Genomic DNA, 21,682 nt, shown 5'->3' on the forward strand with positions numbered 1-21,682 from the left:
CAGCTCACATGCCTAAGTTGGATCCAAAGAGTAGTTAAAGTGGCATTTTGTGAATATTTACTGATTGCCAATTATATAGCCAGCATTTATTTTAAGTTTTATTTTTATTTTTTATTTTATTTTTTAAGATTTTATTTATTTATTTGAGAGAGAGAGCGTGCACAAGCGGGGGGAGGGGCAGAGGGAGAGGGAAAAGCAGATTCCCTATTGAGCAGGGAGCCTGACACTGGGCTCAATCCCAGGATCCTGAGATCATGACTTGAGCCCAAATCAGATGCTTAACTGACTGAGCCACCCAGGCACCCCAAATTTTATTTTTATTTATTTATTTTTTTAGAAAGCGAGAGAGAGAGAGAGAGCAAGCGCACGTGAGCAGGGTGGAGGTGGGGCAGAGGGAGAGGAAGAGACTCTTAAGCAGGCTCACGTCCAGTGTGGAGCCCAACGTGGGGCTCAGTCTCACGACCCTGAGATCATGACCTGATCACAACCCTGAGATCATGATCTGAGCTGAGATCAAGAGTTAGACACTTAACCAACTGAGCCAACCAGGTGCCCCTATTTTAAGTTTTATTTTGATATAATTTCAGACAGAACAAAGATTTCAAGAACAGTATAAAGAATTCCTTTTTACTCTTTACTCGGATTTTCCAGATGTTAACTTTTCTCTATTATTCCCTCTATTTTTTTCTGAACCATTTAGAGTAAGTTGCAGACATGGTGCTTAATCTTTAGTGTATAGTTCCTAAAAACAAGAAAGTTCTCTGTGTGACCACAGAACAGTATCAAAATCAGAAAATTAATACTGATACATACTGTTATCTAATATAGAGACCTTAGTGATTTCACCAAATGTCCCAGGGTCCATTGGAGCAAAGGAAAATCCTGGCTCACATATAAGTGGGAGCTGTGAGACTAGCAGCCAGACCTTTCAGCTCATTCTCTTGTGTACTTTCTGCCTCTCTACACTAAGCAACATCTTTAGACCTTACTTCCGACAACATCATGGAGTTATCTCAAAGCCTTGGTAAACTCAGGACTTTCAAAGCTGTTTTAGTAACTTCCAGAATCTGGGGCTAGTAATGCTGTTTTTTTTTTTTTTTTTTTAAAGATCAGTGAATGCAAAGTAGAGCTCTTGATGTCATTCTTCATGCTTTCCTTGTGTAGGCCAAGCAGTAGGAGCCTCATTTATGAGATTAAAGTCCAGAGAACTGCCAGTAGACAACGTCGACAGCAGCAGAACCTTGGCCAAGAATTAACTAAGGGTTAGAGATGCCTGGAGTGTGGAGGTGGGACAGTCTGCTCTCTCCGTCTTCCTCATCAAAGATGGTGATGATCTTTGAATCCAGGGGAAAAAAAATCCAAGATTTAGTTTAAATAGCTCATCACTTATAAATTAAATATTTTCCTACCTGGCTATTGTGATTTTCATTAACCAGATCTCCTGCTTACATACCAGTTAGAGAATCTGTATTAAACATGGCACTGTTTCAGTGATTAGGCCTAGCCAGGGACAAAGACTTACGTCGATTTCCATGGAGTTCCTTGTTCAATTTACCATAAGACATCCCAACATGGCCTCCAGCATTGAAGAGAACATAGTGGAGCAGAATATTCAGCTGGAAAAGAATTTGACACTATTCAAAGGTTTGGAGGACAATCACAATACCCATAAAACCAGAAAATGATACATAAATCTTTTTTAAAGTAAAAATGTTGGCTTATTTCTCAAAATGTTTCTATTACTTAATACTGGGAGTATCAGAGCCTTTGTTTAGCACATAATGTTCACGGTAATTTGGTAGACATGAACTAAAGATCCTTTAAACAACTTGCTTTTATCACAATTTAATTTTACTCCACTATTCAGGCATAGTGACATTCATTTAGTGACTTTGTTGTGGGAACATTTTTTTGCATATAATATACAGAACTGTTCAAATGGAGTCTGTTTTGGATCATTCATTATTCATTTCTTTGGGCTTCCTTGGATGGAAAAATAGAGTCCAATGAACAGCTTCAAATAAAAAGTATCTGAAAGACCTGACTTATATATATATAATTAGGGGGAAAAAAGCCCTTCATTTTTGGATATACTTTAGAGAGTCATTTACAACAGAGAGCTAGTCTGAAGCTTTGGAAAGCAAGAGAGGAGACAGAGCAGGAGAGAAGAGAAAGACAACAGTTGGTCTGACTTGCTTGCTGCAAGTTGGAACCTTTGTTATCAAGAAGGGAAGGAAAGAATGCCTATGACCAGGCCAGTTATGATACTTCTACCTGATAGAAACATTTCTCAGGAGCCCAGTGAGCTCCTCCCATGGTTCTGCACCTCCTCGCTGCGGGCCCTTGAGATCATGTGTTCTCATCAGTGCCCTTGGAGATCCTGACCACGCTCGGTCAGTGGAGAGGAGCAGCTAGACCAAGGATGGTATTTCGAAAGAAACACTTTGAAAGCAACCTAGGATTTAAAGAAGAGGATGCAATAGCCACAAGTGTGATATACATCTGCCAGTCTGTCTGTTAGAAAAGACGTGTTTTTGTTGGGGTTGGAGAGAAGCATTTCAAGGTCAGGTCATGCAGTAAGAGGCACATGAATACGCCATGGGGGCCAGATAATCCCAAATCCAAATTCTAGTGCTGCCACATTTACCAGCGATGTGACCCTCTTGGATACACGTCTTAATCTCTCTGATCCTCACTTTGTGCACCAGGAAAATCTTACACTCATTCTGCAAGTGTACCTTGGGCACGTACTGTGTTCCAGCACTCCACGGAGCACGAGGATTCGTGGATGTGTGTGATGCCCTTCTCCTTGGGGAGCTCAGAACCTCTAAGACCCACAGAGTGGTGAGGCTTATGCGGGAACATATGTGACGTCACACTGCAGGATTTCTGGCACGTAGTAGAGGGCTCATATGTTTTATTTTCTTTTCCTGGTTGTCTTCTCAGCTTTCCTTGAAAATGGGGAAATCCAAGCTTTCCCAAGAATTTAGCAACTGTAGTCAGTCATTCCTATTACATCCCACACAAAATCTCTTAAGAGAACATGTCATAATTTGGATTTTGACCAGTTAGCGGCATACTTCTATGGAATCGGCGCTGAACTGAGTCAGCAAACAGGCTCCTAGTCCAGCCTCGTGTCACTGACCGTTCACGCCTCTGCAAGTCTCTGCACCTTGGCAGTCGTTTCTCTCCCTTGTAGAAGGAGGCTTGTGGACTAGGTAGGCCTGCTCTTTATCCTGTGGGGTCCGGTGGTAATTGAGCTCATTTCCAGTTGTGCATTTGGATCCGTGTGAGGTGTGCAGTGTCTTTCTTACGTCCACCTTGTCCGCTGCATCCTCAGAGCTCTGTCGGGGTTACTGGTGAGCAGAAACATTGCTTTGGTTTCAACTTCGATTCAGTTGATTTTCTCCTTTTCCTTTCTCTCAGCTCTGGTTTTGGGGCAAACAGAGGGGAAATGAGGAGGAGGGCCGTTTCCACACCTTACCCTGTAGCTGAACTGCAGGTGACTCTTGGTTCTGTTTCTTGTTAAGACCCCTGATGTCTTCACCAGGGTCACTGCGCTGAGTGTAGCTGTTGAGCCTCAGGGAACCGTGGTGAGGACCGGGAGGGGCCTGAGGAGCCCTTTTGCATGTGTAAAACGGAAGCTCTGGAAGGGGAAGGAACCTTACCTAGGATGAGCAGCAGGTGAGTGGTCAGCCCAGAACTGGAACTCCGTCTCCGGTGTGGCGGTCTTTCACTCTGCCACTACTGGTCTGTGTCCACGTCACCTCTCAGCCACCAAACACCACGCGCCTCCTTTCTGTGAAGGATCAGCTGGGGGCCCCCATCTTCCTCAGCCTGTGGCCTCTCTTTGCCTTATGGTGTCGCCCTCCCCCCCGCCATGTCTCCTGTGCTGAGACTTTCCTTTCCACCCTTCAGTGTATTCTGAGCAGTTCCAGGGAAGGATCTGGGATGCTCTTATCACCCATGACCTTATGTATCTATTCCTGTTGTTTCTTAATAAACATTAATCATGACTATCAGTTTTTGAATATGTCAGATGAGCAAGACACTGTGTCGAGGACTTTTGCATCAGAACAACTATGTGATGTACTGTTTTTGCTGTTTTCCAGTGGAGGGAAATTCTGTGCTTTGGGGTTCCAAGTCCTGTAAGCAGTGCTTCCACAATTTGAAGCCAAGTGGTCTCATTCGAGAGTCTGTGCCTTTAAATACTGTGGCATATTCCCCTCCCATCCTGCTCCCTCCTGTTCACCCCACCCCATGCCAAGCCCCCTTTCTCTTCTTCTGCAAATTCCTTTTTGCCTACACCCCTGAACAGGAGACTCTCAGAGCTCTGTCCTTGTTCTTATCCTGTGTCCCCTGGATGTGTGACCCTTGAGCAATCCCATCTGCTTTGAAAACTCCGTACTTACTGATTCCCCCTGAGCCTAGTTCTAGCCCTATTTCCGGACCCTCCCTTCCACTGCGTCTCTAGATCTACCTGGATCCCTGCACAGACACCTCACATGCGACTTATTCCAAACCACGGGTCCCTTGGTGTGACTGGAGTGATTGCCTTTTAGGCATCAGCCTGGAGGGGAAGATGTTTTGAAGGCTTTCCAGGTTCTGCTGCACAAAACTCTAGGGGTAGCTCCACGTCACAATGTGTGGGTCCATTGTTACAAAATGTTTTTGATAAACATTTACCTATGAACAAGTAAATTAGAAAACCTTTTTCTCCTATGGAAAACAATGTGGTTTTAAGAAGTCTAGGATGAGACCTACATATATGTACACCTATGCCTTGGATTTTCAAGTAGGTGTTTCTATCAAAAGGAACTCTGCAGGGGTGATGTTGGAAATGGCTTTGTCACCGTGTTGGAGGGCCCCTCCAGCTTCCCTTACCCTTCGTCCATAGGACTTCTCACAGTGTGGATGAAACACAGCCCATGGGGAACCCGCGAGTTCCAGTAACCCAGTGTATCAAGCCATAGCATGACGCTTTGAAAGGGAAACGAGGAACAAAATTTAGAATTAATCTGTCTTCACTCCCCTTCTCTACTCCTAGCATCCAGCTGCTCTGCTATCTTTGGTTTAAGCAGTGCTATTTTTGCCAAGATTAAGCATCTTTTTATTTCCTTTAGGTCTGCTCTGTGCCTCGCTTGGGAGTGTTCATTTAGGTTTTACTCCCTTCCTTCCTGATCCATGAATTTTTGTTCTCACATAGAACCTCTCAACTAATACAGTATCTTTTACTTCCCAATATTGTTTGTTCCATGCTTATAGGATGTTCTTTGCCATCTAATTTTAGATCCAACATAATGCCCTCCAAGCAGCCTCTCCTTTAGAGGGATGAAAGCCATGGTTAAGATGTCACTTCCCATAAATCAGGTTTGGTGACGATGAAGGCAGCTGTGGGGGAGGGGGGCAGGAACCCACAAAGTCTAACCCTTTCAAAGTCGACTTAATCCTCCCTCTCACCCCTCCCTCTTCATGCTACACTTTGGAGGGTGGATAGACCTCTTTAACAAGAAAGAATGAGCTTTTGCATTGTTTGCCTTTGTCACAGCAACAAAAGCCCTGGAAAATTCCAATTAATTAGCAAGCCTTGGGCTAATGAAAGAATAAAACTGAAAGAGAAACGCTCTAAGCTTTTGGAGAGGCATACGCATGTGAAGACAATGCTGATTTCAAATATTTGGGGCTGTTTGTATAATTTTCCCAGGGTTTGCCTTCCTGAGGCTCAAAGAGATAAGACCAGAGAGAGAGGAGAGCAAGGATTTGTCGGAGTCAGGATGTAATAACACTGTTGGCTTGTCAGGACTGTAAATGACCCACTGTCGTTTGAAGAAGGCAGTTAAATGTGGACTCACACAATCAGGGAAATTAAAACCAGGATATAGACCCCTTGCACATTTTGTGTTTAGAGGAAAACAGGGCAATCGGATCGGCATACAGTAGATTATGAAATACGATTGAAGTTAATTATTAGGAAGGACCAGGAAATCACTGTACCACTGTGTCCTTGAATGAAGACTTGCAGCCAGTGTGGCTGCTAGAAGCGTATGATGATGAAAACACTGCAGTCGCTCATTTGTAGCTTTTTATTAGATGATGATGATGATCATAGTAACACAAAAATAAGAATTGTGTAGTGATAAAACCACAGCAGAGCTGCTCCCAACAACTAACCTGTACTAAGCATTTGCTGCACACTCTGCACTATTCTAAGCCCATTTACTCCCCTCAACAGTCCCGTTAGATACTGGATACGACGTGACTCATGTCTTCATTACCTCCTTTTTACAGTTCAGAATATTGAGGTTAAGACAGGAAGTGGCTGGCCACATATCTAAGTGAGAGCCAAGATCTGAATCCATGCAGTCTCATTCCGGTGTCCATACTCCAAACCACCACACCGACCGTCTGTGAAATATGGCCTTACTGCGTAGACTACGGCCTGCTGCCAGAGAGGCTAGACTGGGGGCCAGGAGTCTGAGGCTCTCTTCCCAGCGTGGTCCCTACTTATTCCCGTGATCTTGGAGAAGTCATTCAGTTATCATTTCTGGTCTGCTGTGTGTTCATCTATAAAATGAAATTATGGTGTTAGCTGATGTCTAAGCTGTCTTCTGGTTCTAATATTTTCTGGATTAAGAAAATGATGTGATTCAAATACAGAGTAAATGAAATGGTTGTTTCTGAAGGGGGTGTGTGTGCATATGCACGTGTGTTCCCACTCAGATGTAAAAAATGAGGCATCCGCTTTGGACACAGGCAGGTCTGTTCAGATCCTAACTCTCCTGTATGACTTGGCTGATGGCTTTATCTCTGTGACCTTTAGTTTCTTCCCTTCTCTGATGGAGGCGATGATATAATGTGTCCAGAGTGTCAAGCATCATGTCTGAGCATCACTGGCATTTCTCCTGTTTGTCCCCATGTAGCTGGTGTGAGAGGTGGGTAGAAGAAGCCCCCCTCCCCCCCTCTTACGGAGCTGGGTCCAGAGAAGAGGCTGGTTCAGCCAGAAGGGATACTTTCCTGAAGAGATGCTTGGTAGGCTTGTGTGTGATGATCTGTTGGTAATTGACTTCAGGGTGAGAACGCCTCATTCCTGAAACCACCAAGCTGCCGGCATTTTTCCTGGTAGACTTCTTCATTGAATTGTGTCACTTTTCCTTTCTTCCTGAGTAATTATTTTGTCTATAATGTTCTTCAGATACCAATGTCCTTCATACTCCGTGGGACAAGTAGTAATTGAGAGGATGCTGGCTTAGCAATTGAATAGTGTCCCCCCACCCCCCAAAAAATGTCTCCCTAGAATCCCAGAATGTCACCTGATTTGGAAATAGGGTTTTGTAGATGTAATCAAGTTAAACGGTGTGGCCACATTGGATTAGGGCGGGGCCTAATTTGGACATGGACACGGGACGAAGAACGCATTGAACACAGAAGACACACAGGGAGGACACCAATTGATGACAGAAGCAAAGATTGTAGTGATATGTCTGCAAGCCAAGGAATGCCAGGGATTGCTGGAAGCCACCAGAAGCTGGAAAGAGGCAGGGAGAGATCTTCCCCGGGAACCTGCAGAGAGAGCATGGTTCTGCCAGCACCTTGGTTAAGACTTCTAGACAGAACTGTGAAAGAATACATTTCCATTGTTTAACGCCACCCAGTCTGTGGTACTTCTCTTGTGGCAGCCCTGGGAAACCGATGCAGCAAGAAAGGCACCTGGTTCCAAACTGTCACAATCAGGGCTACACAAGAGGGAGACAGACAGGTACTGACTAAGGGGGAAAGAAAACACAATGAGCCCATAAGGGGTGTTTGGAAGCCATGTATTGCCATCAAGGTTCCTCTGCCCAGAGTAAGTAAAGCTCTTTTTACTCTTAGGATCCAGGTCAGAGCAGATGTCACAGAAGTGACAAAACAAAAAATATGACCAAAAAATGAGATTTTTAAGTAGGCCAATGTTTTTAAAAATATGGGTTTCAATATGGTTTCAAAAAACCAGCATACTCTGTGAATTGTGAAAGACTGTTGAATCACAGATCTGTACCTCTGAAGCAAATAATACATTCTATGTTAAAAAAAAAAAAAAAGAAGAAGATAGCAGGAGGGGAAGAATGAAGGGGGGGAAATCGGAGGGGTAGACGAACCATGAGAGACGATGGACTCTGAGAAACAAACTGAGGGTTCTAGAGGGACTGGGGTGAGGCGATGTGTTAGCCGGGTGATGGGTATTAAAGAGGGCACGTTCTGCATGGAGCACTGGGTGTTATACGCAAACAATGAATCATGGAACACTACATCAAAAACCAATTAGGTAATGTATGGTGATTAACATAACATAATAAAAAAAAAAAACCCAGCATACTCTAGACTCCGATGATTACCCATGGAGATTCTGAAGTGTAGTCCACACAGTGACTATCAGGAGAAGTGCCACTATGTGCTTTACCAGTTGATTTGAGTGTTTTTTGAAGTCGCATACATGCTTCCAGAAGTTGAAGAAGGGTCAGTATGTCTGAAACACTAACTTGGCTATAGAATAGATTGGAAAGTACAGAGTTCCTTAGAATTAGATTATCATTTAATAATTGGTAATTTGGGAATAAATCTTGGAATTGTAACAAGAAAAGTAAGCCTTAGTTACCTAAAAGGCAAGAACTTTGCAGAAAACAACATGATAATAAGACAAAGCCGTCAAGCAGGCTTAGGCTCTGTGGACTCCGTTTGTTCCAGAAAAGCTCAGAGTGAAGACAGCTCGTGAATTCTGTCATCAGGCAGTGAGGCCCGTATCACATGTCACTTTGCTTTGTTTTTAACATGTGGCTCAAGCTATACCAGACCTGCTGCTGTGTGGGAGATGTACTTTCTGACAAAATAAGGCATTTTCCTGGCATCAGGCCCCTTTGGAATTTTTACTGGTGTGCATAAATCCAGCGAGTTTTGCATTTCCCACACATATCCAATGTGGTCACACTTGGCTTTCTGGATTTGTGGTGGTCTCGAAGCCTGTCACTGCCAACACGGTCCGTTCCTTATCACCACTGGGAGTTATTGTGAAGAAATGAAACCAGGCGTTCATTCATCCCTTATTCAGAAATTGTCTCCCATCGACCATGCCTGTTCGGAGAAAGAAACAGAGGAGGTAACATAAACCAGTTTTGGAAGGACTGAAAATGGTTTGTAGGATGGAAATGGAAGTATTTCTAGCAGCCTGTCTCCTTCTTCTCTTTCTTTTCATCCATCATAATAAAGGCCACCGTGAAAGTTCATTTATATTATTTTGTGTTCAAAGAGACGATGATGATGATGACAGGGATGACATTAATATTAATGTTCCCTCTTGGTTGGCTGTTATTGGCTGAATCGAAGCACTATATAAATAAACTGATCCTAGGATGTGAGTCTGAACTCTTCTGAGCTACTTTTTGAAACCCCGTTGGGCTGCCCTTTTAACTCCTGGTTCTTCCCTCCTGAATGTATTTCACTCTTGGTTACAAGAGCCATCAGTGAAACCACATGGACCTCTAGGCACAAATTTATCATCTCTGATGGAAAAATAACGAAAAGAACTTCTCCAGGAGTAAGAGTACATGGTATGTTATCTTTGCCTAGAAAGGGTAGAACGTGATCATCCGTATTGAGAGGGCTGAGAGAAGGCAGAATGTGCAAAGCAATAGAAAAATATCCTCAGTGTTTTTTACATGTGACCCTGGGGAGTGGCTCACTCAGTTCATTCATTCAACTCATTGCTTGTTGACCATGAGTCAGATACGACAGTAAGGACCAGAGGTGCAGGCTCAGCAAAGACACAGGCCCTGTTTTCTGGGAGCTCATAGTCTCAAGTCAGGAGATTGGCAAGTCATCCCCAATTTTATCTGGTACCATGTTCCGCTTTGCTGAGTACATTCCAGCCAGCCTGGTTTTCTTTTCCTTCCTCTAACACACCAGGCTGGATCAACCTCCTGGTGGCTGCTTTCTTCACACCCTCTGCATCTCATTTTATGCGCTGTGTCTTCCACAGGCCTTCCTGCCACTCAGTCCGAAGCCACCACCTGGCCGCCATGATTCTCAGTCCCCTCTACCTGCTTGCTTTCTTTTGTGGCACTTCTTGTATGAAATCACCTCGTTCATGTATTCATTCATTTGTTTTGTGTATCTCCTCATCGCTAGAATGTACACTTTATGAAAAAGCGGATCTTACTTGTCTTGTTTACGATTGTATCCTTAGAACTACATTTTTGTTGAATGAATGGGTGGACAGCTATACTACATAATAATCCATTCTATAATGGGGCTTTAACCAAGTGCTCTAGGAAAGGGAGGAAGCGAGTGACAACTTCCCTGACTGAGCAGGTTGGGGGATATCTCCACACGAGCTGGACCCGGCAGGCGGGGGAGGGCTGTTGGCAGGTACTGTTTATGCTTGGGGAGATGAAGCTCTTCCTTCACCATCCTGACCCTCCCCAGCTTGACCCAGTTGCTCCTGGCTTGCGGTGAATAGCCCAGATCATTCACTGTGAGAGTCGACTCTAATACCTGACAGGGATAAGCCCTTCATTGTGACCCCTGCCCTCTTTGGATATATGTATCAGGGAAGTGAAGAACACATGTTTCCTGAAAACTTCTCTTTCATGCAGTGAAAAGTTGCTAAAAGCTGTCTTTCCAATAAAGAGAACTTGGAATTAATGTAATGGATAAAAGGAGCTTATGAAACAGAAGTAGGCATTCTTGACAAAATAAAAATAGAAGCTTAAAAGACGCATCATTCTGGGAAAGTTAAAAAAGATTTTTTTCCCCTACTGTAAGAAAATATGTGTGGATGAGGCATGTGTTCTAAACTATAGAATAAAATTTGCATTTTACTTCAGGGTACCGCAACCATGGCAATCCAGAGTTTTGTCAGTGCCGGTAGACGTACTTGCAATATATACATCCATTAACGAGATTATCACTTGAAGAGACAATTGTATCTTTACCGAAAAGGTTTTTTGAGGATAAAATTTATTGATATTTAATGAAGCATGAAGCTTCTAAATGAACCATGAAAGCAATAGCTGAGCTAATTAAGTGCACATAAAGGCTCCCAGAATACATACATGATGTGGGCTCTGTGCTTACCCCTCGTGCCTGGTTACACTGACGTCCTGGGTAGCGCGCTCCTCACATACACTCTGTGGGGGCAACAGTAAATCCTCCTGTAATGCAGGCAGTAAAGAAGGAAATCACCATTTAGATTTCCTGCAAACACGGATGGGATGTTTAAGTCAAGCGTTGCAGGGTTTATAGGTTATAATTTAGCAGAGTTAAGACTAGTAATAATAACATATTATTTCCACACACTTGATTTAAGCCTCTGTCTATGCTGTTCCATTGAATGATAAATCGTTCCCTGGTTCTAAAAATATGCATCTCCTTCCCTCCCTTTTCCACTCCACAGAGAGAGCAAGGATGCTAAATAATATGAGTTGAACATTTCCTTGTGCAACAGGGATTCTTGTGGGCCTTTTCAACTGCATGTGAAGACATGCTCGGTTGAGGGCTCGGAGAATTTACAAAAGAAGGCAAAACCACTCCTGCTTTGGAGGCCATGACAGGTCGCACCAGTTGGGGAGAGGGACGACCTACCTGAATGACGAACAATGCTCTTAGCATTGACCTTTGTCAATGACCAGCTTCCTCTTAGCCACTGGCTCTCTCCTCAGCCACAGGCGCCTCCTCTCTGCCCCGTTATCACAGAACTTAGCTCTTAATGAGTAGTTTATAATTTCATTCCTGGAAATGACATTCTTGTGCTAACAAAGGACCTGACAAACCATTAAGACGCATAGTAACAGTATGTACTAATGGTGTGAGGGCAGTACTTCTCCAACTCCAGGCCGTATCAGCACTTCCCGGAGGGCCTGTGAGGGTGCCGGTGGGTGGGCCCCAGCCCCGGAGTTTCTGATGCCACAGGTCTGGGGTGTGGCCCGCGGACTTGGCGTTTCTAACAGGTGATGCTGATGCTCTTGGTTTAGACAGCACGGTTGGAGAACCATTGCAGACGAGGTGCAGTCCAGGGTGGGGAAAGGCGTGTCAGGGACAGCCTTCTGAGACGTCACAACCAGGGCGGGATGCGGTTTGCCTCAGGTACCCTCTAGACTCCCATCCTGTACCCCTTCCTTCGTTAAAAAAATACTCTATTCTTTCTCTAAGATATCCAGGGCCCTTCTTACGTGGTAAGGCCTCGAAATTTCACTCACACATAGGTGTGACCCTTGGCAACTTAAAGAGCTACCCTTACCAAGGACATGTGCATTTTAATGGGGCAAAACCAAAGGAATTAAGCTCTGGGGAAGGTATTTTTGATATCTGCCAGTGGGTTTTAAGGGAGATAAAATTCAGGTTTGAACTCACACCATTCAAGTGGACTACTCCATGTGTCCACAAAGCATCCTTCTGCCCTGTACCCTCTTGAATGAGCCCACCTTTGCTTGCACATTCTCTAATCCCCAACACAGGGCCCCTTATGCAGCAGACACCTGGCCAATGTACACCGAACGGATGGAGGGATGGATGTGTAACAGGGACAAAAATAATTAATTGCCTGTGTGAATGAGTGCTTCTTTCTCCTCTCGCTCTGGAAGGAAAATGTAGTGTTGCTTGAAAATAAAGAAATCGACCCTGAGATCGTGACCTGAGCTGAAACCAAGAGTTGGACCCTTAGCCATCTGAGCCACCCAGGCTCCCCAAGAAGAACCTTATTTTTGTGGGAACCCTGGGGAGAGTTTGTTCTGTTCTGGGGGAGAGTACAAGAGTGAAGGAAGGCTTTGGGCTGTGGAAGGGTGTAAGAGTTGTCAGTGAAGGGGGACGACAGAGAGCTATGGCAGCAAAGGTGATGTTTATATGCATTGCCTGAGTTTGTTTCTTTGAAGGGACTACTCCATCTGAAACTGGAGTGAGGGGTCCTGGGATTTATTTGGGTTGTGAGTGATTCAATGTGTCAACAAATACCAAATAATATATTGTAAATGTGAATCATAAGGATAAATGAATAGCTGTAGCACATGGTGGGGAGATGCTTAGTTGGTCGTATGATCTTGAACCGTGTTTCTCAAAGTAGGGGTCCCCAGCCAGCAGCAGCAGCATCACCTGGGAAGTTGCTAGCACAGCAGATTCTCAGTCTTTTCCCCAGGACTGCGGACCTAGAAACTCTGGGGTGGGGCCGGTATTCTGTGATTGCTCAGGCCCTCCAGGGAATTCTGATCATGAACTCAAGTTGGGGAGCCAGGGGCCTGGGGAGTTGCTGTCCTTACGGTCCCTGCAGTTGCGGGGACAGTGGAGGCTGTGCTTGACCAGGACCCTCTGAAGGTCAGGAGGGTTTGGCTAAAGGATAGCAGGGACCATTGTTTTCCTATGTGTGACCACAGATTTTTCCTAAATATTTCATCATTTGAAAGGCCTCCGAAGAGAAACAGAAGCATTTTGAGCTTAGCAAGGAAAATAAATGGGCTGAATATTAAAAGGGGAAAGAGAAAAATTTCTCAAGCAGTCACACTGAACAAAGCATGAGAATCTACACCATGGCCGGGTCACGAGCCTGGGAAAGTGACGTGGTTGGGGACGAAATGGACTGTGTAGCGGGTCAGCTGCTCCAGGTGTAATCACCCTGATGTCACAGGATGCACGGTCATGCTTTTTCTGCTTTGGCTTCTAGTCTTTCAGCAGTAACTTCGTAACATGTGACCTTTCCAGTTTTTTACCCACCAGTACCGGTATTTTTTTCTTTTCTGAGTATAAAAATATGTTTATGTAGAAAATATTTAAATACTGAAAAAAAACCCCAAAGAATACAATAAAATTACCTTCCAGTATTCCCCAGACACACAGCTGTCCATTGTTAATATTTTAGGAGATAAACATGTGTGACTGTTTTGTAATAGATAATAGCGATGATTAATATCTAAAGTGTTATGTTCTCTTTCTCCACATTGTTGTGAACATTCCCTCATGTGCTTCAGGATTCTTTGAAGATCTGACTTTTAAGTACAGCAGACATTTTTTTAATGTCTGTGGGAAGTGTACTCTATTTAATCAAGTTTGCTTTCTTTTTTTGTTAAAACTGTATTATCACAATTATCTTTACAATGTTGGTAGATGATTGGGTCACATGAACATTTTAAATACTCTTGATTGTATTACCAAGTTGCTTCCCAAATGGGTTAGATCACACTTCATACTCCACTCTATCTAGGAGCAGAATTGAGAGGGTCCACTTTATGTCTTGTCTACTGGGTTCTTCTTTTGTGAACTGTTTATGACCTTTGCCTTTTCCTCCCATTGGAATGTTTGTCTTTATTATTGATTTGTAAGGCATCTTTATATGGTAAACCCTTAACCCTTTGTTACATGAAACGTTGGCAAATTATTAGACTTTTATTTGAGTTTTCATGTTGCTTTTGGTGCTTTTTGAGCTAAACTATTTTTGCAGTTATGTCTTTACCTTCTGGATCCTAATATTTAAGAAAAACTCATATATTTTCTTTCAGTTGTTTTCTTTTTTATTTTTAATATTCAGCTCTGAATTTTCCTGGAATTTATTTTGGTATTATATTACGGCTGCTTGGATTTTCCACCGATGGCTGAAACCCTCTCTCCCATTCCACGTGTTCTTGTGTGGGTGAGTTTGCCCAGCTGCCTTCTCACAAACTGGAGTCCATTCCTCTTGCCCCTTTGAACTTGGATGAACCCAAGATTGCCTTGGCCAATCATATATGGCAGAAGTCATGCTATGCCTGTTGCAGGAATGGTCCTCAAGGGCCCAAGAGCAGCTTTTTCAAAGTCAGCTGCCATGCTGTTAGGAGCCCAAGTGCTCGTCATTGACAGCCAACACGTGAGGAGTCTGTGCAGGCCCCCCCCAGCTCCAGCTGACATCTGGCCTCAGTGCCTGAGACTCTGAGTGAGAAGCATGCGGCTGAGCCCAGTTAACCCTGGCCAAATCGTACAAGGCCCTAACAAATTGTTGCTTTAAAGACTGTAAATTTGGGGGTGGTTTGTTATGTAGCAATACATAATCAGAACATAGTGTGATAAAGATTTAGCTTTTTTCCCCCCAAACAATAAATAGTTGCCAGCCTCCTTGCCTCCACTCATTTGTAATGCCACCGTGTGCTGATTGTTGTTGTGTATCTGAGGTCATGACCTTTTGCCTCTGTTCTGTTTCTCTTCATTTCTGTAGCCTGCCTTCAGTGTTCCACAATTTTGACTTTCATGCTGCTCAACACCCTACAACGTCCAGGGTACCCTCCCCCAACACAAACACAACACATACACGCACACGCGCACGTGCAAATTACCTGGCACGAAGTGTCAGTAACAAGAGGCTGAGAAACCGTGCGTTAAGATTATGAAACAGTTTAGAAGAGTCAACATATTATATTTATTTTCGCACCTCGGAACATGTATATGTCTATATTCATGTCTTCAGAAAAAAAAGTAGTTTTCTTCATATAACATGCTATTCCTAGGTATTTTTACCCTAAAAAAATTTCCCTTTACATTTTAAAACTCATAATTGAGAATATATAAGAAATCTATTGCTTTTGTCCTATTTACATTGTGACTTGTCACCTGATTGAATTTTCTTTTCATATATAGTGATTTTTAGCAGATTCTGTTGCGTTTTATAGGTAGATGGAATTCCTGAAATTTAATTTGGTAGAAGGTGGGGAAAGTAAACTCAGTGTTTACTCAGAAAATGTTTGAGCTAGAAGGGACTTGAGAGGTTCCTTAATCCCTTGCCTTCCTGTAAGTGATGATAAATCTGAGACCTAGAAAAGTTAATTTACCTGCCTCATGTCACATAGTGTAGGAGCCTAGAGAGGAAAGAAGCACACATAAAAATAGCCTTTGGATGAGAGTATTGAAAATTCTCATAGTTTACCTAAAAGTTGACAACTCCACACTGGGTTTTAAACCCTTTGGGGGTGTCACAGAGCGTTGGCAATGAGTTTAGGAACCTTGCCTCCCAGCCTTTTCCCCCTGCCCAGGCTGCAGTGTCCTGGCAGCCCCTCTGTGTGTTCTTCCCGGGGCAAGAGCTCTGCCTCACAAAGCGTTCCCAAGTCACTTCTGCTTGCTAGAAAGTTCTTCCTTTGGGTGAGCCGCGCTCTGCCTTCTTGAGGCCGACACACTCTTCATGGGTGAATGGTGTTGGAGGAAGCAGAGTATTCACAGCTGCTGAGGGGGCAACCAACAGAGGTTTGAAGGGCAGTGGGAGAAAACTGTTACTGGTTGGGTGACTAGTTGAGATACGGGGTTGGGAGGGATTGAAGTTCCGGTTTCTAGGTGGACAAGACCTGTATGAACTGGGCGTCCCATAAATACTTGTCAGATAGAGTTTTATAGAATTTTATATGCTGTTTTTTAAATCTTTTTTTTTTTTTTTAAGAGTCCTTTAGGTAAGAGTTTGGCCCAAGGAGGACTGAGCGTCCTAACCCCAAATGCCCCTGGTCCTGTCACCCTCCAGAGGTTCTCCTTTCCTTGGGGACTTCAGCCGGGGCTGTCTCCAGCTGGGGAGGCTATGAGCAGGTCTAACTAGGAACAGATGATTCTTGTGTTTCATTACCAGGCGGGTTGTGTGCCATGGGGACTCCATCCAAACTCATTGACATAATGAAGAGCGCTTTCATTATTTCGGACTCCCGAAGGCAGAATTTTTCCTCAGAACAAAGACAAAGACAGTAAGACCACAATGCAAAGGAACTCCCTCAGTGCATGATTGCTAATTGGACAATTGTTCTGCAATTATTATTATGCCGGAACATAATCATTGCCGTATAGCCTCGCTCATTGCTTGTAAACTTTCTTTGAGATGGGAATCTTTTTAAAAATTATGCTGTCAAGCTTGATATGTTGAAATTAGATCCCCCCGCCCCAAACCTTAACAAGATGCTTGCTGTCCCAGAGCAGCCTGAGTATTTGTTCCATGGCAGATTTACGTGTGGCAGATAAAGAAGCAGGCCCTGGTCCCACTAGAACCTGTGGTTCAGCCGTGGTTCTGCTAAAACCCAAGGTTTACGAGATTTAAGCAAACTCAAACTGAACCTCTTTTTTAAACTATTGAAGATAAACAATCTCATTTCTCTTTGCTCCTGAGAATTCATAGATTTTGTCTGATCTGGGAGAGTGGTGTCTTTTGTACCCTCTAGGCTTATAGACAAAGGGAAGGAGAAATCTGTCCGGGGGAGTTTTCTGACTCAGTTTATGGATGGAAATGGGACTTCTCTTTAGGCACAGTTGTAAGGTAGGGGGTCTGTGTCCCTCTTCACTCCTGATCCCGTCTTCCACGCTTAGTCCTTTTCTCTCCCGACTGTTGGTCTCTTCACGAACGCTCCTGCCCCAAATTCCATGCTCAGTGTGTAGGAGGAGCCCCACCATCTGCCACCTTCATTCTATTTTGAAGGCGAAAGACATTTTTAACTGCCTCAGAGGTATTTGCACCATTAAGCATCATTTATAACTGACAGTCCCATGTAAGTAATAGGATACAGTAGAAAGGGAGATTAGTCGGGCGCCTGACTACTGGGGATTTTTGTCCTCATTCTGCCGTTAACTAGCTGTGTGTCCTTGGGGACAGTCACTTTCCCTCTCTGGACTTGATTTTACCACCTGTATAATAAGGAGGTTGGAAACGTGATTTCTCTTATTCCTTCTTGGCATGTAAGTCAATGAATTCAAAGCATGGTGGGAACAACAATGCATCTTTTCTCATGAAGGAAGTCCTTGAAATGATTTCATTATTTATTCGGGTTTAAAGTTAGTCTTTTAGATTATGAGAGATGAAAGGTTTTCATTGTTAATTGCAGGTAGGAAAGAAAATTAACACTTGCTGAGCATCTGGTTTTTGCCCAGCGAGAGGCTAGATAATTTATTAGATGATCTCACCAAGCTAGGCTTGACAGGGAGGTTTAGTCTAAGTGGTTTGGTCAAGTTCACACAGTTGCATAGCCACAGACCAAACTGGCTTCCTGGCCTTGTGACTTGACTCTGGCCCATCCCCTCTTGTCTCTGTACCACTGACCACACCCACCCATACCTCCATATCTCTCTCCTCCTTGTGTTCCTATTTTTACTGCAGAGTGAAAGCCAAGAGCAGCCACATGCCTGGGGACAGGTGATCGCTGATTAGACTCTGCTTTTATGTCAGTGCCGTTTTGAAAGATAAAATCTTGTGTTACTGAGGCAGAATTTTTAAGATTTTATTTATTTATTTGACACAGAGAGAGAGCAAGAACGAGAGACAGAGAGAGAGCATGTGCACGAGTAGGGGGGAGGGGCAGAGGGAGAAGCAGGCTCCCCGCTGAGCAGGGAGCTTGATGTGAGACTCAGTCCCAGGACCCCGGGATCATGAGCTCAGCTGAAGGCAGATGCTTAACCGACTGAGCCACCCGTGCGCCCCGCTGAGGCAGGGTTTTAGAAAAGACCCCCTTTAAAAGTTATTTGTGTTGTTCTAAGGATAGGTTGGTTTCTCCTAGAAAGGGTCCCTCTAAAATGTTGGACTGTGTGGGAGGTTGCCCCGTCAGGGTACCTCGTACTTACTTTGTTGCACCTGAGACAGTGTGGTTGTCTTCGTGCTCGTGTCTCTGTGTGCATGTGTCTGCATGTGCGCACACTCCCTGTCATGTTCTTATATCCCTAGTATAGCTCTCGGGGAATTGTGTGCACTCAGGACTGTTAAATGAGGAGAAAATTAGTAAATCCCTTCTGTCGTAAGATGTATGCAGATGAGTATTTTCACATCATGTTCCTAAAGATCGCCATCATTATCACCAGCACGTCCTCCTCAATGTCCCAACAGCTTTGTGGTCTTATCTTATCTTACCAGACATAGAGGTGTTTGCTGTAATTTTCTTGATCGATGTTTTAGCTGCTCTTACCGTACCGTTTAACCACGGGATGAATGAGTGAACAAATCAAGTTGATGTTATCCACCCAAAATTCCTGAAAGTGAGAAGTGTCATATAATAGATATTTAACCACTACTGTGGAGGTTAGAAGAGTGTCCCCTGTTTACATGCACACCTGACACCATTTGTGGTGCCTACACAGCTTAGATTAAGGTATCATTCCTGACTCTTGCTTACATGTGGAAACCAAGATGTTAGAGGCTGTGGGTGCATGAGGGTTCAGGTGTTAGGAGAAGACTCAGTGTCCAACTGTCCTGTCTCCTCCCCATTTAGCAGTATTTGTCCAGTTGTATGGAGCGTGATGGCTAAGAATGGATGAGCTCTTAGACATCCTTACGTGGTTTTGGAGTGGGACTAACTGGGTTTGCCTCCTCACTTTTCTCAAGTTACTGTGTTTTTTGAACCTCAGATTGCCTCCTCTGAGAAATGGGCTGGTAATAATCAGGATTGTGTTGTGAGGTGAGTGGGTTCATCCAGGCATAGAGCCACACATCCTCCGCTGGTACCAAGTAAGCCTTCCATTAATGTTAGCTCTCATGTCTTTTTAATGTATAGATGTATTAATAGTAGTAATAATAGCAGCTGCAAGTAAGAGTGTAAGTTTTTGCTAAGGAAATATGATCACCATGTCGATATCTAGGTCACCTCTGCACCTCCATCCTGGTACTTCTGAGTGGCTAAGGAGAGGGGGGAGGAGAGAGAAGTGTGTTAGACTCCTGTTTCCATAGAGGGCTTCACAGAAAAGGTGACAAGGCCAACAGTTTGCTGCATCCACAGGGCAGAACTCTGTGTGCCGTGAGGTGTAGTCTGGTGGGGAGAGAAAGAGGCATCCCGTCTGCCACCCCATGTCTGGGCCTCCCAGCTGCCGCCCTATTTTTAAATAATAAAATACTGTTCTCCTTGGAGCCCTTCCCCCACCTACATGCGGAAAGAGGCCCCACACTAAAATACTGTAAGTGTGTGCTGTGGGCATTACCTGTCCACTTAGTGAGCGGCTGCCCTGTGCAGGACACTGAGGGGGCCTGGTGTTCTGGGGGCGAGGGGTGGGCATACAGATCAGGCACGTTCTCTATCCTCATAGACCTGCCAGGTAAGGGGGAAAGGGGCGGCTAATACATAAGGTGGAAGGGATCCGTAACATAAAAGATGCAAAAATAACATGACCTGAGGTTTTACAGGAGAGATAAAGCACCCTGACCTGGGGATAGGAAGCAGGAATCTGGAAGGTTTGTTTCAAGGAGGGAGTGGCATTGGAGCTGATCTTTGACGGTGGGGAGTGTGCGGGTGTGGGGTGAGAGCTGGGGTGGGCAGGGATTCTGGGCTGCCTGGAGTGGAGTGTGTGTGAAGGACCTGGGGCCTCCTGTGAATGCCGCGAGCAAAATGATATAGTCAGATCTCATCCAGGATCTGCGATAATTAGTAAGAGTTTTCCTGAACCTCTTTTCACTATAATAAGAAGGAGGGAGGGATTGAGAGCTAAAGCACTCTCAGTGTTCAAGTTAAATGTTAACTCCTTTGTGTAGTTAACGACTAACTTACTTTTTTCTTTTGCAAAAGGTAAAAAGAGAGGGAGAAAACACAATGCAGCAGTAACCACCCAACTTAAAAAAAATGTTCCCCATTTGCTTATGTGGTTGCTTATTTTTGAGGTAATACATATGTAGCAATTATAAAGATGTATGCAAACTCGAACAGCCGACTGCAGACTCAACCTTCGTGAGTTCCCCGGGTGGCTTTTGCAGGGTTCTCAGAGACTTAGCTATTTTCGAACACATTCCTAGTTTAGCCATTAGAAAATTATGGGTTTTATTTGTATAAACTCAGCGGCTAAAATAGCACTTCCAGAAAGGTGGGTGAGCTCATCGCCGCCCTCTGAACCAGGCAAGTTAATGACCTGCCCAGTATTGTTTGTGCGGCCAGCGCTGGCTGACTTCACCAGCATTTCCACTTGAAGGGAGACATTGTTTCCTTGGCTGCATTTGTCAGATGCTTTTCTCCTCGGCACACCAGCCTTTGCTAAATGTCCTAGTTGTCCCTGAATGTGCCCGCCAGGACATTGTGAAGCCAAAGAGCCAGGTAGCCCTGGAAATCTAGGCAAAGTACTCTGCATGGCTGTCTGGGGCCCCCAGCCAAGAGAAAGGTTGGAAACACCTTTCTCCCCCACACCTTTACACAAACATACTGCCTATGGTACGGGAGCTCCCCTGGGGGAGGGCTTCTTACTTGCAGCCCTTCTAAATGTCAGTGACCAGACAGCCCGGGAACATGCATAACTTAAGCATGAGGTGATGTGCTGAGGATTCTGATCATTTTTCAGGAGGAACAATGGTAATGTACCGAGTGGAGGTTGGAGGTACGTGGAGGATGGGGATCAGGGATTGTGGAATTTGTATCTGCTGTAAGAAATTACAAGACAGCATGATGTTGAACTTCAGGAACTTAGGGTACTACCTGCATCGTGTTCAGTTTGGCAAAGGAGTGAATGGCCGGAAGAGAGGAATTTCAGTGGACTTACAAATGTGAACATCAAGTGCTAGGGCAGGTGGCTAGAGAAGTGTAAGAGACAGAGGGTGGAGCACCTTCGGTATAAGAGATGTGTTTGACTCTGAAAACGCTACTCCACAGACAGTCAGCATGTAGAAAGGACAACAGTGTCGTTTTTAAAAGTCAAACTGACTGCTCTTCAGAGTGACTGCCAAATAAAGTCCTGGCGCATTGGCTCTGGCCTCTTTTTAAATGAGCAGTTTTTGCAT

The 21,682-nt window shown here is 44.3% G+C and overlaps 1 protein-coding gene and 1 long non-coding RNA gene across 3 annotated transcripts in view; both read left to right on the forward strand.

The window, feature by feature from the left end:
* GLIS3 (GLIS family zinc finger 3) overlaps positions 1-21,682 on the forward strand; it is a 438,140-nt gene that overhangs the window by 107,238 nt on the left and 309,220 nt on the right. The window lies entirely within an intron of this gene.
* Positions 2,313-5,370, forward strand: LOC116646705. Its single transcript, XR_004302167.1, has 3 exons — positions 2,313-3,218; positions 3,551-3,684; positions 5,291-5,370. It is a non-coding gene; the product is annotated as an uncharacterized LOC116646705 (long non-coding RNA).

This window comes from Phoca vitulina, unplaced genomic scaffold (assembly GCF_004348235.1).
Source record: "Phoca vitulina isolate PV1807 unplaced genomic scaffold, GSC_HSeal_1.0 scaffold37, whole genome shotgun sequence".
Lineage (NCBI taxonomy): Eukaryota > Metazoa > Chordata > Mammalia > Carnivora > Phocidae > Phoca > Phoca vitulina.